Source organism: Pleurodeles waltl, chromosome 1_2, assembly GCF_031143425.1.
Source record: "Pleurodeles waltl isolate 20211129_DDA chromosome 1_2, aPleWal1.hap1.20221129, whole genome shotgun sequence".
NCBI classification, from domain to species: domain Eukaryota; kingdom Metazoa; phylum Chordata; class Amphibia; order Caudata; family Salamandridae; genus Pleurodeles; species Pleurodeles waltl.
Window position 1 is genome coordinate 1,000,816,295 of NC_090437.1, and position 18,457 is coordinate 1,000,834,751.

Consider the following 18,457-nt stretch of genomic DNA (forward strand, 5'->3'; position numbering starts at 1 on the left):
CACTTGTAAAGGTTGCATCTGTGCCCTCATTCTACATAGGAGAAGATAGAGAAGACACTATGGGGGTTATTCTAACTTTGGAGGAGGTGTTAATCCGTCCCAAAAGTGACGGAAAAGTGACGGATTTACCACCAGCCGTATTACGAGTCCATTATATCCTATGGAACTCGTAATACGGCTGGTGGTATATCCGTCACTTTACCGTCACTTTTGGGACGGATTAACACTCCTCCAAAGTTAGAATAACCCCCTATGTAACATTAGAAAATACTTCTTATGATGCATGTAACCTATCTGAATCACTAGCATGTGGAATTAAAGAACATACTAAACAAGACTCATTAGTACTTTGCATCCCTACTTCTACCATATGCTGATACCATGTATTATCAAACAACCTATGATGTATAACATGAAATACATTTTCATACTCATATGTCTCTCTTTTCAAACATACAATATTTAAATGTAATACTATACATGAACTAGAATACCACTTCAAACATACAGTAAATATAAAAAAGCATATACAAACAAATAATACAATGGTCCATAAAAAGTCTGTTAGCTGAGCTAATACGGTGCTCTGCTCGCTCTTTGAAAAAGAACAATGTTATTTCTCCTTTTGTTCGCTCTCCTCCAAACGTTCCTGCTCCAATGACGATGTTTGACACAAAGCAGGGGCCAGTCGAATGTCCGACAAATGAATCCACAGTTTCCTGCCCTCCACTTTCACTGCAGTGGGGGTGCTCTGGGTGACTGGATAAGGCCCCTCAAACTTGCTGTATTTGCATTGTCTTCCAAAATTTCATATATAAACGTGTTGACCCACAGGAATTGGACTGATCTGCTGGGCTGCGGTGATGCACTTCTGCTGCTGCGTCACCTGTTAAAAGAAGAATTTAGCAAATTTCAACAATTGAGACAAATACCATTTCATTTCCTCCCTCAAAACTTCAGCAGTTTTATGAGCATCTGTCCTTTGCCTTGCTATTGTTAAAGGAGTCGGCATCGGGTGTCCTGTCACTATCTGATGCGGTGTCACGTGGTGGTCACTTCCTGGCTGATTTCCAAGAGCATACAAAGCTAATGGAAGGCAGTAGAACCAGTTCTTATGCAATGTAGCACACAGTTTACTTTTTTTTTTAACAAGCCGTTAAGGCGTTCCACTATACCATTACTTTGGGGATGATAGACACATGACAAATCATGCTTTATCCCCAGAGAGGTGCAAATGTGTTGAAAAAGGGCATTAACAAAATGGCTGCCATTATCTGAGTGGATCTTTTCTGCAATTCCCCATCTAGGTATTACTTCTCGTATCAAAAAATTAGCTGCTTCTTTAGCATCATTATGTACACATGGTCCTGCCTCAATCCACCTTGAAAAAAGACTGACCACGACTATCAAGTACCTGTAATTGTTACATCTATCGATCATGTCAACAAAATCTAAATGTAGATTTTTAAATGGACCTGTTGGGCAGGGTATTGTTGATGTAATAACTTTCATTGTAGGTCTTGGGCTGTATTGTTGGCATACTGCACATTCAGAAATATACATCGTAATAATTTCTGATAAATGTGGGATAAACCAATCTGCCTGCAATGTAGCTAGAAGATATTCTTTAGCCGTATGCGCAGGGAGATGCAGTTGCTCCAGAGCTGTATGCAACAAATCTTGTGGCATTACCGGTTTCCCAGGACTTTCCTTTCTATAGATGAAATCTATTGGCGATTGTATATATCCTCGCTGTTCCCACAGTTCCCTTTCATGTAGTGGGGCCTGTTCCTGTAACTCACGTAAATGTAATTGTGCTGTCTCAATATACGAGGGTGGTAATTCAGTGTCATGATGTTGTCTACTTATCATTTCCAATGTGTTCTCTTCTGCTTCACTATAATTTGGAGATGCTTTAGTTGCCTCCTTGGCTGCCCAGTCTGCCAGAGCATTACCCCTGGAGACTAGGTCTTGCTTGTTTGTATGTGCCGCACATTTTATTACCGCCATCTTAGATGGTAAGGTTAAAGCATGTATCAGTTTTGCCAATAAATCTTTATGTATCACTGGAGACCCATCGGATTTCAAAAATCCTCTCCTCTCCCACCTATGGATGCTCGAATGCACAGTAGTAGTAACATATGCTGAATCTGAATAAATCGTAACTTCTAACCCCTCAACATGTTTAAACGCTTCAATAATAGCCACTAATTCCACAGCTTGCGCTGAAAAATGAGAGGGTAATGGTACTTGACTCACTATCTGCAATGTGTCAGATGACTCTTGCTGTTAGGCTCTTACAACTGCTACTCCAGAATGTCTAAACCCTGTTTCCTGGTCTATGAAAGAGGATCCAGCCACAAAGAGCAGCATGCTTCTCAGGATGGGATCTTCTCCCACCTTACCCTCTTCTTCTGGCACATAATTGGCACAGTCATGTACTTGTTCGTCATCAGTAACTGGGTGTGCAAATAATGTCACTGCATTAACTGTATGACATCTAACCACCTGCAAAGATGGTAATGAAAGTATTACTTCGTACCTAGATACACTCTTCGTGAGAGTGCTTTTGCCTCTTTGCAAAATAGCAAATACTGCATGTTAAAGGTGATCCCATCACGATCGTAGTACTCTTTTGAACTGCAACTGCTGCTGTAGCCAGGGCTTGCTCACATGGATAGTGGCCCTTCATGATAGGATCTAGCAGCCCACTGTTGTAGGCAATTGGCTTATGTCCCAAAGATGTTTTCTGAGTCAATACTGCAGTCATCGTTATTCCATTACAATGACAAAAGAGGTAGAATTGTTTTGTATAATTGGGTGTACCTAACACTGGAGCATTCATAATCTTTTTCTTTATGTCCAGTATGCTGTCTCTCCTTCATCTGTCCAATGTATTTTATTTGCAGTCGCATGGGACTCCTTTAATACAGCGAGAAGCGATGCTATCAACATAGCATAATCAAACACCCACTGCCTCACATAATTACAGAGTCCTAAGGACTGCTGCATCTGTTTGGTAGTAGTTGGCTTGGGCATATTCTTTATGCTTTCTATTCTGTCAGGTGTAACCTTCCTCCCATTTTTAGATATCAATTGTCCCAAATAATGAACCTCTTTCTGCACGTACTGCAACTTATTTTTATCCACCTTGTATCCTTTGTCTGCAAGCGTGCGGAGGAGGCTAATGGTATCATCTCTATATATATCCTCAGTGGCACTACAAACAAAAATATCATCTACATATTGTAAAAGCGTACTTTTTCATTGAATGTTCGCTAAGTTCTTTTTAACTGTCCGATTAAAAATACTTGGGGACTCACAAAAACCTTGAGGAAGCCTACAATGGCAATATTGGATATTTTTAAATGTAAATCCGGTCAAATATTGTCTATCGATATGCAATGGGATGCTGAAAACTCATTTTTCAAATTGATTACAGAGAGAAAGTGGCATCTTTAGGAATATTTGTCAATATAACCGAAGGATCGGGTACTACAGGGAACTCCAGAATGACAATATCGTTTAGACAGTGTAAATCCTGAATCATTCTCCAACTTCCCCTTTTAGCTTTTCTTATCAGTTAAATCGGCGTATTACATGGTGTCGATCTTTCATATATCACTCCTTGCTCAAGTAACGCTTGAATTGTGGGTAGTGTACCTGCTTCTTTGACAGAGGGTACTGGTGTATCCTGGGCAATATGGCTCCAGGTTTCAATGTAATTTTAACAGGCTTAGCTCCTTTAATCAATCCCACATCATAGGGGTCCCTTCGTCCATAACACTTCCGGTACCTTAGCCAAATCTGTTTCTTTCATCGTTGCCTCTGACACATGTTTTGACACTGTCCTGTACTGCACTTGCATTCTGTGAGAAATGTCCATTTCAAACACTACTGTTCCAACTAAAGGTTGTTCTCTGAACAATTCCTCATCTGAAATATCTCTTAACTTGACCCCAGGATCTGTGAACACTATTGATGCCTACATTCCCTGTATTTTGTCTAATGCAATGAGCACTGCATATGTTGGCCTTAGTTCAAGAACTACTATGTCCAGCACAATCTCTCATTCTGTCATTGGGTCTATAGGTTTGCATGGTCTAAATTCTAATTCTTTTGGTAACTGCACTGTTTTCCCCTGCAGCGCTAGTGTATGCGCTATGAGAGCATATATGCCCCTCAAAAAACCCTCTGTGTTTACTGGTACTGCTCTGATCTGATCTAGATTCTTCACATGCTATGAGAGATAATGTCCTACCTGGCGTAGCTCCAGCTGTATAACACACCATCGATCCATCTTCCAAAACTGAGATGGTCATATTCAATTTGCTCATTAAATCTCTTCCAAAAAGGTTAACGGGTGACTCAGGGGAATATAGCAATGGCCCATCGATTTGTGCATTGCCCACAGTCATATTTACTGACTTAGTAAAAGGAACCCGTCTGACAGCCCCAGAAAATCCTTGTGTGTCCATCGAGTTGCACAAAAGTGGTAACGTTCCTTCATTTATGCAAGAATTGGTGGCCCCAGTGTCAATTAAAAACTGATAGGGCTGACCTTCTAGGTCTACCATCACAGTGGGTTCCTCCTCTGATCTGTGGGTCACCGATAGTATTGGACACAGTTGTTACCTGTGGGCTTTGTCATTGGACATAATTAGGTGTCAGTGCTCCACTAGATACTTGAGGCGGTGTACAAAAGGGGTTAAATGCTTGCACCACTACTCCTCCTACCTGTCCTTGCGGTTGTCCAACCATGATGTTACTGCCACCCTGGGGCCCATGTTGCTGCAATGGCCCCTAAGGTGCCATCCACTGAGCTTGAGGGGCCTGGGGGCACTCATGTCTCATATATTGTTGTGGTCGCTATTGCATCTGCAGCGGCCTCACTTCTTGTCTTTGCGAGGTAGGCCACCCCTGCATACATTCATCCCCAGACCGCAGTTCTGCGACGACATCGCCGACGCCATCAGCTCCCAAGCCCTCGCCTCAACAGACTACATCCTCCTCGGCGACATGAATTTCCACCTAGAAAACAACAACGATATCAACACCACCAACCTAATCGACAACCTCGCCAACCTCGGCCTCAAGCAACTCGTCACGGCGCCCACCCACACCGCAGGACACACACTCGACCCCATCTTCTCAGCCAGCAACCACGTCTCCTTCAGCCACACCACTGAACTCCCCTGGACCGACCATCGCTGCATCCATTTCTCCTTTCAGAGCCGGTCACTCACCACTTCACCACTAAACCCCCCGCCGCTACTGGAACAGAATCTCAACAGAACAGCTGATCTCCACCCTCACCCAGGCACCTCCTCCCAAGACCCAGGACCTCAGCACAGCCGCCACCTACCTGCATAAATGGATAGAAGACTGCGCCAACACCCTCGCACCACTCAAACAACCCTCTGACACCCACCACAGACCCAAGGCCAGCTGGTTCACCCCAGGCCTGCAGGCCTCCAAACGGGAATGTCGAAGATTGGAGAAGACCTGGCGCCTTGCACCCACCGAATCCAACCACACCACCCTCAAGACTGCCATCCGCAAACATCACCAGCTGATCCGCACTACCAAAAGAACCTACTACAAAAGCCGATTAGACACCAATGCCCACAACAACAAAGAGCTCTTCAGCATCGTCAAAGAACTCACCAACCCCAAGACCGGCTCCCACGAACCCTCGCCATCACAGAAACTCTGTAACTGCCTCGTCACCCACTTTCGTCAAAATATCGAAGAAATCCACAACAGCTTCAAACCCCAGACCCATCAGCCAACCACAGAAAACCACAAACCCAACGCATCAAACAACACCAACCCTCTATGCTCCTGGACCCACATCAACAATGAAGACACCATCAACACCATGGCCTCCATCCACTCCGGCTCCCTCTCGGACCCCTGCCCGCACCAGATCCTCAACAAAGCCAGCAACATCATCGCACCCCACCTCTGCGCCATCATCAACAGCTCCTTTGATACAGCCACCTTCCCGGAGAGATGGAAACACGCCAATGTCAACGCCCTGTTGAAGAAACCCAAAGCAGATCCAGATGACCCCAAAAACTACCGGCCCATCTCCCTCCTCCCCTTCCCACCCAAAGCAGATCCGGATGACCCCAAAAACTACCGGCCATCTCCCTCCTCCCCTTCCCAGCGAAGGTCATCGAAAAAAATCGCAAACAGACAACTATCTCGCTACCTGGAAGACAGCAAAGCGCTCAATACCTCCCAATCAGGATTTCGCAAGAACCACAGCACGGAGACCGCACTCATTGCCGCCACAGATGACATCAGGAACATGCTCGACAAAGGCGAAACCGCAGCACTCATCCTCCTGGACCTTTCCGCAGCTTTCAACACCGTCTGTCACCACACCCTTCGAACACGCCTCCACAATACCTGGATCCGCTGCAAGGCCCTCGACTGGATCTCCTCCTTCCTCTCTGGCAGGACCCAGAGAGTCCGCCTTCCGCCCTACCTGTCCGAATCCTCCAAAACCATCTGTGGCATCCAACAGGGATCCTCCCTCAGCCCAACACTTTTCAACGTTTACATGGCTCCCCTCGCCAACATCGCACAATCCCACCACATCAACATAGTATCCTACGCAGATGACACCCAGCTGATCATCTCCCTCACGAAAGACCCCACAACAGCAAGAAACAACCTCCACAAGGGACTTCACGCCATCTCCAACTGGATGGAATCAAGCCGCCTGAAGCTAAACACAGACAAAACAGAGGTCCTCATCCTCGGCAACAACCCCTCCACCTGGAACGACTCCTGGTGGCCTACCTCCCTGGGAGCCACCCCCCCTACCACCCAAGTACGGAATCTGGGCATCATCCTCGACTCAGCACTCAACATGACTCAGCAGGTTAACGCAGTCTCCTCTTCCTGTTACAACACCCTCCGCATGCTCTGCAAGACCTTCAAGTAGATTCCCGTTGAAACCAGAAAAACAGTCACCCTCGCCCTAGTCAGCAGCCGACTGGACTTCGGCAATGCACTCTATGCAGGAACCACGGCCAAACTACAAAATAAAATGCAACGTATCCAAAACGCCTCCGCCCGACTCATCCTTGACGTCCCACGCCGCAACCACATCTCTGCCCACCTCAGAGAATTACACTGGCTACCCGTATCAAAGAGGATTACCTTCAAACTACTCACCCACGCACAGAAAGCCCTCCACAACACAGGTCTGGCCTACCTCAACGACAGACTCACCTTCCACACCCCCGTCCGCCAGCTCTGCTAGGCCATCCTCGCCCTCGCCTCCGTCCCCCACATTCACTGCACTACCACCGGAGGAAGATGCTTCTCTCACCTCGCCGCCAAGACCTGGAACTCCCTACCGCTCCAACTACGCCAAACCCAAGACCTCATGATCTTCAGAAAACACCTCAAGACATGGCTATTCGACCAGTAACTCCCTCCCCCCCGGCGCCTTGAGACCCTGACGGGTGAGTAGCGCACTTTATAAATTGACTGATTGATTGATCCATCCTTTTAATTCTACATTCCCTTATAAAATGATCTGCCGCAATAATCACATGGCTGACCCCCTCAGTACCCTCCTTGCCTTCTCCCCTGCATTGCTCCTTGTTCTCCTATCAAGCCTCCTTGTCTCCTCCCTTTTTCACTCACTACCTGTCCTCCTGGTACTTGACCTTGCACTGGCATTGTGACAGCCGCTGATGGTGCTGTCACAAGTGCTCCTTCTGTACTTGGTTTTTCAAGTTTCTGTTGCACTAACTTAGCAGTAGCTCTCTCTGCCTGCTCCGTTCTCCCTTTATCTTTCTCTTGTTGACGTTTAAAATAAAGTATTATGTGAGCCTGTATTTCTGGACATGGTTTAGCCTCAATTCCCACTACTCCATCTAGATTTACCTGTATCTCCGTGGGACGGCCTCTCTTCAGCACATTATAGAACAAAAGTGAATTCCCTCCCGTATACTCCCAATTACATCCTACCTCCTGTATCCATAGTTCTTTCATTCTCGTGATAAACTCTGCAGTGTCCTCAGATGGCTTAATACTTTCTGCCATGAGAGCTCCAATATCTGGCCTATCTTGATATGTCCGCCGCACCGCTTCTCAAACATGCTGCGGGACATTATTAAAGGAAGATCCATCAAACTGTGTATTTGTCAGCGTAACTTGAGGAAGTCCTGCTCTTGTAAATATAGTATTTACCTCATCTCCAGTCAGAGAACTCAACAAACTCTTGACATCGCCCAGAGCAAGATTCACTCCAGCAGTATGTTTTTAAAATTTTCCTATCCATTTTCCTGCACCTTTAGATAGTGGGGGCAGTGCTCTCGTTAAACTTTCTTTGTCCATCTGTTAACCTACGACTTAACCTCAGGTCTGGCCTGTTACTGCGTATCACTTCGTCAGTTTGTCTTCGGCATACATCTCCAAAACAACAAGACACTCTTGCATGTATGGATAATCCCAACCCAGTGCACCCTGTCCCTGTCGTATACAGTCTTCTGCTATAGCCAAATCATAGGGTGTCGTGGCCATGATTTTCTCACCTCTTTTTCAGTCCATTCTGCTAATTCGTCTGAAAAGGGTTGGCAAAAAACCCTGCCCTCCTCTCGTTCTATTGTCTCAATAGGTGACACCCTCAATTTGGTTGTTTTTTAAATGGACTTTCTCTTCATTTCTCCTGAGTCTCGTGCTATCAATTGTAACCTTCGTATAGGACGGGGTCGAAAGTTATGCAGGCCTCTGTCTCTCCCTACTGCACCCTCATTCGTATCCGACTCGTCATCCCAATCCTCAACTGCTGCCTCATCTCCTGTTTCCCTTCTTGTTTCCTCTAAATATCTATCATATCGCAACCTTTCTACATCTTCTTCCTTCTCTCTTTCTTCCAACATCCACTCTCCTGCTGCTTCTCTCAATGTATTCGCAGATGTTTCTCCTAATTTGAGAATAACCTGCCCCGTAGCCCATTGCCCTCGTAGAGGGTCAGCATTCTCACATCTGTCTGCCCGTTCTCCAGTGTGTTGCACACTAGGCATCGTTCCTCCCTTTCTTCTCTGTTCATGCTCTGCCCGAGGAGCTGTTGGGACTAGGCTAGGCATTCTCTCTGCCTCCTTCACCTTCGTCTCACCTTCCTCTGATTCGTACTGGATCTTGAGGTCCAGCCACTGGCCAAATAGGGTAGAGACCATACGGTGGGGCTCCCTCTGGAGCCCCTTCTGTGAACATTTCTTGTGCTTGTGTCCCTGTCCTTCCTAACATTCTCGATTGTATGTTTGTCTTTTGTCGCAGAAAACCTGCCATAACGACAAAATAGCTTCTCTCTTTTTTCTCTTTTTCTTCTGATATTTAGATTTTATGTAAATCAATGTATGTTCAACTATGTACTCATCAAATGTCCCTTCCTTAGGCCATGGCTGAGCATGGTATTTGGTATCTCTATACCACTGCTTTGCTTACAATATTTCTGTATTTATTTCTTGTCAGACGAAAATGTTTTTATCATATGTTCCAGGGGAGCATCCATGATTTTCCCCATGTCACACGCTTCGTATATGCCTATATACTCTTTATTACCACCCTCTCCTTATGTCCTTTCTCTCCTCTGAATGTGTCCTTTCATCAATTTCACTAATCTATAGCACTTCTTCTATCTCAATGTCAAGTGTGGGTGCATTTATATGGGACGAAATAGATTGTTACCTAACACAATACAGGTTACACTTTATTGTGAATGAGAATCATCAACAATGGCACTTGAGGACATAACGTCCCTTTCTTCATTTAAAACCCCAAACTCATATAAATCTGTGTAAAATGCGTCTAGAAGGGCTTCAAGCACAATAATTTCCTGCGTTATTATGTGAAACCGAGGAGTGTCACACGGACATGGGGGTTGGCCGTGGGCCCATTGAAATGTTACAGCTAGGGTATCTGCTTCCTGCCACAGGAAATTATCAATCTCACTCATGAGGGTTTTTTATTTATCTTCCCTACTCTTGATGTCATCTAATTTTAATTCTCCAGTTTTATTTGCACTGACGTGTCCCCCCTCCCAGGATACCTTAGGTTTTCCTATCGGAATATCAAAAATATGACAAAGATCTTGCACGCTCTCTTCCTTACTTATTTCAGATTTTATAACCTTAGCCGAGAATCCTTGCCTTTTCTCTACAATTTGCCCACTATGATTATGAAAAATCACATTATTTTTATCATCCTTATTATACATTGTTAACATCGCATATTTTAGTCATTATTATTACACTTTTCACGTTTTCAACAAAAGGTCTGACTACACTCCGGGTTAAGTCAATGGACACCGACCACTTGGTCGTCCCTTTGCCTCCTGTCAGACTTTACACATTACCTGATTCGCTCCACTCTGTACTCTCACCCTGCGGACCTAACTGGGATACCTAATGGACACTAACTGTCCCTTCCAGGAACTATTTTCCTAGGTTATTCACTATTACACACCTATGTCATCCAGGAGCTATTCTCCTAGGTTATCCACTATCACGCCTAGTGTGTCTTCCAGGAGCTATTCTCCTAGGTTATCCACAAATACACATAGGGCCTCATTATGACATTGGCGGCAAATGCTGCCTTTCACCACAGCGACGGCTGCCAACATACCACCAACATACTGGGGCTACCGACCGTCCATCTAATTATGACCTTCTGGCAGAATTCCGGCACCGGTCATAGCAGTGGATGGCGGTAAGGTAAGGCCAGCAGCAGCGCCACGCCAGCAAAACACTGCCTACCGTATCATGTTCTATGATACGGCCTGGCAGTGTTTTACTGGCAGACCCCCTGAAAGCAGGTAAGTTGGGTTGTCCAAGAGGTGAGGGGTGTGGAGGGTGTTGTGTCCGTGTGTGGGTGTGTGTGTGACTGTTTGAATACGTGCCTGCATGTGTAATGCGTGTTGCATGAGTTGGTGTGTGTACGTGCATGTTGTGTCGTGTGATTGTGTGTGTGCCTGGATAAATGTTTGTGAGTGTTGCTGTGAGTGTGTATGAATGTATACATCCGTGGGTGAATGTGTGTATGCATGTGTGTATGGGTGTGTATGTATGTGCGTGTATGTGTGTATATGTGGGGGGTCTGGAGGGGAAGGTAGAGGGTGGGGAGTACTCCTGGGAGGAGGATGGGGGCAGGGGAGAACATGATCAGTTCCAGGGATGGAATTCCCTGGCACTGATAGTGCCTACTGCCATAGTTTTCGTGGCAGTACAGAAACCACGGAAACCTTGGCGGTGGGCGGGGTCAAAATGCCTAGTGACGGCCGCCAGGCTGGAGACTGTAGTCTCCAGCCCGGTGGTAACCGGTCAGTGTGTTAACTTGGTGGTTTGACTTTGGCCAAACCGCCAATGTCATAATAGTGGAGATATGTACCGCCAGCCTGTTGGTGGTACTGCCTCCACTATTGCACCGACCGCCGGGGTCATAATGACCCCCATAGTGTGTCTTCCAGGAGCTATTCTTCTAGGTTATCCACTAATACACCTAATGTGTCTTCCAGCCTGGCCGGGATATCACATTTAATTTCTACATCAACATCATATTTAAAAAAAAAACACACACACACAAATCCTGCATGCACTTACTTCCCCATACTACAATTACCACATAATTATGCACTTTTAACTATCAGAGTTCGAAGCCCAACCCCTCCTCACCCTTTAGGACAGCAGCCTCTGGAATCTCGCCCGTCCACATGAACAGACAGGTGTAATCCTCACCTGGTTTGCCCGCAATGTTCTATTCAAGCGTCACTGCTGCACGCCAAAATGTAGTTGAGTTTTTGTCAGAAATAAAGAAGTGACACAATTCTAATAATAATTTAGTATATTTATAAGAAAAGAAAATATGGCCGGGAGTACAGCACAGTTCTGTAACTGAAGCCACACTCAACTCAACTCTTACAAACAGCGGTTTTTATACACTTGGTGGGCACCCAAGTTCCACCTTCTTCATACCTTTACAATGAACAAAAGACCATAATTCTTTAAACACTATCTGACTTCTTGTTACAAAAAATACAGTTATAACAGATATAATACATATATCTTTCTACATACACAGTAACCCTCGATCCTACCCTTTGAACTTTATCAATATGTCCTCCCTACACGTCTACCAGCCTTTGAGGTGTTACTGTCTGCCGCCCACTTACTGCTAACTTTGAAACACAAACATCTAGTGCCGTGTTTCCCTTTCAGCCTGTCATGATTTACCCCTTCTCCTAACCCTGGTATCAGAAAGTGGCTCAGACTCTCCTTTGTGTATGCGTCTTTCTAAATTATCTATGGCATGCGAAGTCGGTCTGTGACTGCCTGTACCCTGCACCTGGCCTCTCTCCTCATTCTCCTTTCTGTCCCTGCATCTCTGTGTGACCATTATATTCATACCGAGGCCTATACTTTTCACATATCATGTACACTTCTGCACATTTGTTTTCTATGTCGTGTGTTGACCAGAGTAGGCCTTCTGTCATTTTCTTGAAGCCTATTACAGTAATTTCTCATCTGAGAAGAATAGACTTGTCATATTTGGCATGGTTGGAATCGTAGTACGAAATCCTACTTACTGGTATTTCAGAAATACCACTTTTAGAAAGTAGCCATTTCTCTGCACTTACTGCCATCTGTGCCTTACAACCTGTCGCCACTTCACTTCTGGTCCATGTTGATTGTCAGCTCCCCTTGTGCATTCAACCCAGACAACCATAAACACAGGACACTCAGCTGCATCTGCATACAGATGGGTTTCCCTGGGCAGGAAGGGTGGAGGGGCTCTCTCTTACACTTCAACGGCCAGTTGCCTGCCCTCACACAAAGGACTGATAACTCCCCACAAAGCTCTTGGCAGATAAATCTGGGTTGAAGGGGAACCTGTGCGCTTAAAATCCTCTCTATGAAGTTCCCCCTACTTCAAGGGCACCCTTGGGTATATATACTGGGTCTCTGACCCCACCAAATCTGACACTTCTGGACCTGCAACTGCACTCTGTCAGAGGGACTGCCTGGCTGCCCAAAGGACTCCTCTGGGCTGCTTTGCTAGAAGGACTGCTACCCTGCTTGTTGCCCTGCTACCTGCTGGCCCCTGACTTTTCTGGAAGGACTCTGCCTTCCCCACAAGTGCTCTCCAAGTGATTGGATTGACCTTGCCTCCTGTTCTGAAGTCTCGAGCCACAAAGACTCCACCAAAGAGAAGAAAATCCCTGTGCATCGGAAAATCGGCACAACGCCTGCAGAAATCGACACAGCACCTGCTCCTTCTTACCCGTGCATCAAGTATTTTCAGTGCATCATCCATGCATCACAGTGAGGAACCAAGGCTGCGCTCCTGGATATTGACGCATCACCTTGCAGCGTGGAAAGAAACAACACATTGTCTGTGGTGCGCCAGAAAATCCGACGCAGCACTTTATTTTTCAACGCATCTCCTCCTCTGCAGCCCCGTGCATCATTATTTTTGACACATCTCAGGTACTGTGTTAAAAGGATACGACCACTGATTCTTAAGGATTGATACTCATTTAAACCTTTAAAATTTTATTTTGTGACCTGTGCATATTGGATTTTTGTTGTTTTGGTCATATTTTATTCAGGTAAATATTATCTATTTGTCTAACCTAGTATGGAGTTTTACGTGGTGTTTTCACTGTGTTCCTGTATGAGTTATTGCACAAATACTTTACACATTGCCTTCTAAGTTAAGCCTGCCTGCTCTGTGCCAAGCTACCAGAGGCTCAGCACAGGATAATTTACGTTGTGTAATGATTTATCCTGACTAGGACTGTAGTCCCTACTTGGACAAGGGTGTATACCTCTACCAACTAGAGACCCAGTTTCTTACAATATAATTATCTCCTCTTCCAACAATTCTATTCTGCTTTTAGGTCTACAAGAAATATAATTTTCCAAGTGATGCTCCTAAATTGTTCCAGGCTGGCAAATACTTCCTCTAAGTATACACCTTCTGCACCTTACAGCCTCATAAAATAATCTGAATACCGCAGAATTCACTGGCCTGATTTTGTTCACCTTTAGGCCTGTAGTCAGTAGGAAGCAGTTAACACCTGCCATAAGCAAAATTCAGAAATACAGAAGGTCAAATATAGCTAGGGACACCTCTGTACAATATTCTGACAAAAAAGCAGGACGGAATCCTTCAGCACACGAAATAGAGATGTCATCTCTCTTCGTCAGACCTAGACAGATTCTGTTTGAAGAATGGTTAAGCAAAATACTATAAAGGTAAAACGATCATTCGTTTGTAGTGTGAGTTTGGCAGTGATAATATTGGTTACTGGTCGGTCTTCATACTCCAAGGTTTGCATCAAAGAGGTGCGCTTCCTTATTTTGGATAATGCATTTAGGCCTCATAACGTTCTTAGTGGTTCTTGCAAACAGTGTTCAAAATGATGTAACCATGTTTCAGCAGCACATACTTCTCCTCCCCTCACAAAACCATGCTTGGCTATCTCAGTTCTGCCCTTCTAGTTCGACAAGAATTGTCAACTACTGGTTGTGGCCTACCACAGTGTACGAATCTTATGGATCTGTGGAACCTCCTTTCTGAACGGGAACGATACTATAAAAAATGCTTGCCTTGGCAGGTCACACGAATTTCTGTCCATACTTTTTTAGATTGTTTGAGCAGTTTTTTAAGGTAGCAGCTAAAAAGCGTGGCCACCAAAATGTGTAAATTAGTGCGAACCCAGATAGAAACGGTTATGCCTTTTGGGGTCTACTTGGTCAATCTCTGGCAGAATTTATGTCACCTATGAAAACTGCTTCTACGGTAATAAGGATGAAGTTAACTTTAGCACTGGTGTTTTAGGCAAAGTTACTTATACTCTAAAAATCTAGTTTTCTTCGCACTTCAAAATCAAATGTTACACGTTTAATATCACATATGCAAAGCAATTGATATGCCCTGAGGTAAAGGCTGCTAGCAAAACATAGCAACCTCAAATTTCAAGTTATATTTTGTACGCCGGTAGGACCAATGCATCAAACACTCCTACTTTCATTCCAGATCTCTTTGTGGAGCTGTTGTTATATCAATAGTGGCCACCTCCCTCAACGTCATTACAGACATTATTTCCAGTCCCTGACTTTAGGGTGATAACAGATGCCCTCTGGGTGTTGAAGTCTTGTTTTGCTCCATTTAACTAATTCGACTGACATACCTAAAATCAAGGATATGTTGGTAAAAATAATTCAGGAATGGAGACACTCTCGGTATTGACATGAAGTGAGTTGGTTACCTTATTCACAACAGTGACATTAATGGCAATTTTATACTACAAATATCTTTCCTGGTTTAATCTAAAATGTCCAAATAAGCTGTAAGTTTGAATAAACGCATAGGCATTGTTTAAGAGTAGGTAGGGTTATCTTTGTAACTCTGCTTTTGGCTCTAGACTCTATTATTATAAAACAAACAATATATTTTCCTATAGTTTAATGCCTAGTTGTTTGTACTTTTCAAAGGCTTTTCGGTGTCCTGCAAACTCGCATATTAAGCGCAGTGGAAGTAAAAGTGCTTCCCCTTATGTTCCTTGATGGAGTACAGTTGGAGAATAAAAAATTAAGAGGCCTCTATTTATGTTTCAGGCGTTCAAGCACTGATTCGTTTGACATGAAGAGCCATGTTTTTAATATTATTTTCTCTGTGAGTTTAGGGCAATTTGTAGCTTTTACTAGTGGCACTCGTAGGGGGGTGCAGGTGAAAGAAGAAGACCACATTATTCCAGTGGCATTCTGACACACGTCTAAATAATTCACAAAATAAAGCACAAATATATCAAATATATACCAGCAGCATGGAAAGTACAGTATAGGCACTTAGGGCAGGTGATGTCGATGATCAGCCACTGTATAAAGGTTGTTCCTGCGTCATTGCTACTAAATAAATATTATTTGCGAAAACGTGCAAAGTGAAAGACTGTGGGGCCAGATGTACGAAAGGATTTTACCCATTCTGTGTCTATGGGAAAAAGCTTTCGTACATATGGCCCGTGGTCACGTCACTTCTCGCTATGTGCTTACGGGTATCAGAGTGCGAGGGCAGCGTGGTGTCAGATTTGAAGTGCGTATTATTTTATTGAAATGACACCACTGAACGGATGCTGTCTGAACGTACCATGCTGTGAATCATAAAGGGTCAGAGTGAGGCTTGGTGAAGCGCAAAAGGCATCGTGGAACACTTCATGTGAAATTGGCCACACAGCTTGCTGCTGCTGGTTGTAACAATCAAGCGGTCACAGCCAACAACCATGGCACCGGATACACTGTTTGTTTCCTGTGCTTCATATTTGCAGTGATGCGAAAGCTCAGAGCTTCTTGAATCCAAGACGTGCAAAAACTAATAATGGAAAGTGCAGAGAGTGTGAAAACAATCACCGAGGGTTATATCGGGGTCTCTCTGCAGCCTTACATGATTATATGATCGCACGCTCCCACGGCGATGTTACCTGGAAATGGATGTGATTGGTTTCACAATGATGCCACTTGTATTTTGGAATAAACACATTTTACTTCGGTACGCGCTTTAAAACACCAAGCTGAAGGGGCTTTGCTATAGACAGTATCAAAATACAGTAAATGTTAACATACAAAAATGTGACACATTTTGTTTTCATTTGGCATTTAGAGTAAATTCTCACTGATTCTTGCGATGCCGTGAGAAGAATAAGAACTGAGTTTATTATTGAGAACCGTGTCTATTGTCGTCATGTCTATCATTTTGGACATAGGTGTACTCAAGCCAACAGTGCCACCATGAGGAAGATAGCGTGATTCAAGATCAGACATAATGCTTCTCAGATGGAAAGCGTGCACTTAGATATTAGGAAGATCAGAGCCCACGGTTTCTAACGGATGTTGACACACTTGTCTTTAAATGAGTAACAAATACCGATCTATAAACACAGCTTGAACATGATTAACCAAACCCAAGTTTATTATTTAGTCTTAAGGGAGTTGATACAGGTTAGTGCAACAAACCAGCCAAATAGATAATTAGGCATGGAGCGAGCGCCATGCTGAAGAACAAGTGAACTGGTACGTGGCTGCGCATTTAAGTGTTGTAACAAGACAGTTTTGCCCTCCTGCTCGCCATAGGGACAGGCCAATATCAGTCTTCCATTCTCTCTTTATCCCTGACCTTTAGCCCTTTTCCTTCCTTCTGATTTCAACGGCATCCTTAATTCTCTTCCTTAGATCCTTGTTTCCCTTTTCTCACTTCTGTCTATCGTCTTTATCTCATTCCACCTTTCTCTGTGTTCCTCTCCTTCCTATTGTTTATTTCGTCTTTATTTGCTACCTTCTATTTCTTCATTTTTACTCTCATTTTTTCTTTTTCAACTATGTCTTCTCCACAGCGTGATGTCTTGAACGTTGTCTCTCCTCTCCAATTACACCCGCAAAATGTACCCTCCTCCCCCAACACACACACACACTTTGGTAGTGACTCTTAACACACACACTCTTTGGTAGTGTCATTCACCTCATCTCCTCCTGTGTGGAAGCGTAAATACAAGCCTGGTTCAAAGGAAGCACAAAGAATTGGGGGGCTGCTTGTGAGGGGCAGGGAGGAACCCCATTCCCTTCTGGGCCCTGGTGTCACATCACCAGCTGCACCGCTTATATCGTTTTGCTTCCTGTATTCACTCAGCATGTACGTACATGTAGTTGGTATGCCAGACAGAAGAGGTCAAAAAATGAATATGCCAGGAGAAACATATATATACTGCATGGCTTCCAAGAGCGTCCATTAAAGCAGCCTCACAACGTGGGCCAGATCTCCAACTCTTTTCAACACCGAATACTCCCGTGGCACTGACATGCCAAGGTTTTAAACTATAGTAATATAGCATACTTGCATATTTGAGATTCTACACTATACCTTCTCGTACAAACTGTGGGTGTATAAAAACAAGTCTGGTAGAACAATCTGCACATGAACTGCATAGGCGCTGGGAGTAGGAGTGTGGGGTGGCTGCAGCACCCCCAAAATAACCATGCTGGATTTCAGAAGGTGAAGGAGCAATAAAGATGTCTGTAAATTTTGTTTTTATCCTGTCACATTTGCTGTGTGCCCAGAGACAGAGGTCAAATGTCTGCCAATGTCGTCTGATAAATTATTTTTTAAATATGGAAACTGGTGCTTACATGTTTTTCTCTGACTGCTAATTGAATTAATTTTATAAAGTGAACTATGTAACAATCTTGCTTGTGTGAAAGAAGAGGCTGCAGGATGTCCTTTATAAAAACACACAACAAAATTGGTATACTGATAAATGAACTGCATAAATACTACAAAATATATCTCTACTTAAGCACAAATGAAGCATTGTTTTTGAAATTCTGAAGTGTGCTGGCAACAAAGATTTGAATAGGATGAAAACTAATTAAGACCACAC

The 18,457-nt window shown here is 44.2% G+C and overlaps 1 long non-coding RNA gene across 1 annotated transcript in view; it reads right to left on the minus strand.

Annotated features, from left to right (window-relative positions):
* Positions 1-220: 220 nt before the first annotated feature.
* Positions 221-18,457, minus strand: part of LOC138295975 (uncharacterized) — a 356,425-nt gene continuing 338,188 nt past the window's right edge. Inside the window, exon 3 of the long non-coding RNA XR_011203720.1 lies at positions 221-886. This is a non-coding gene — a long non-coding RNA (uncharacterized lncRNA). The remainder of the gene's footprint in view (positions 887-18,457) is intronic.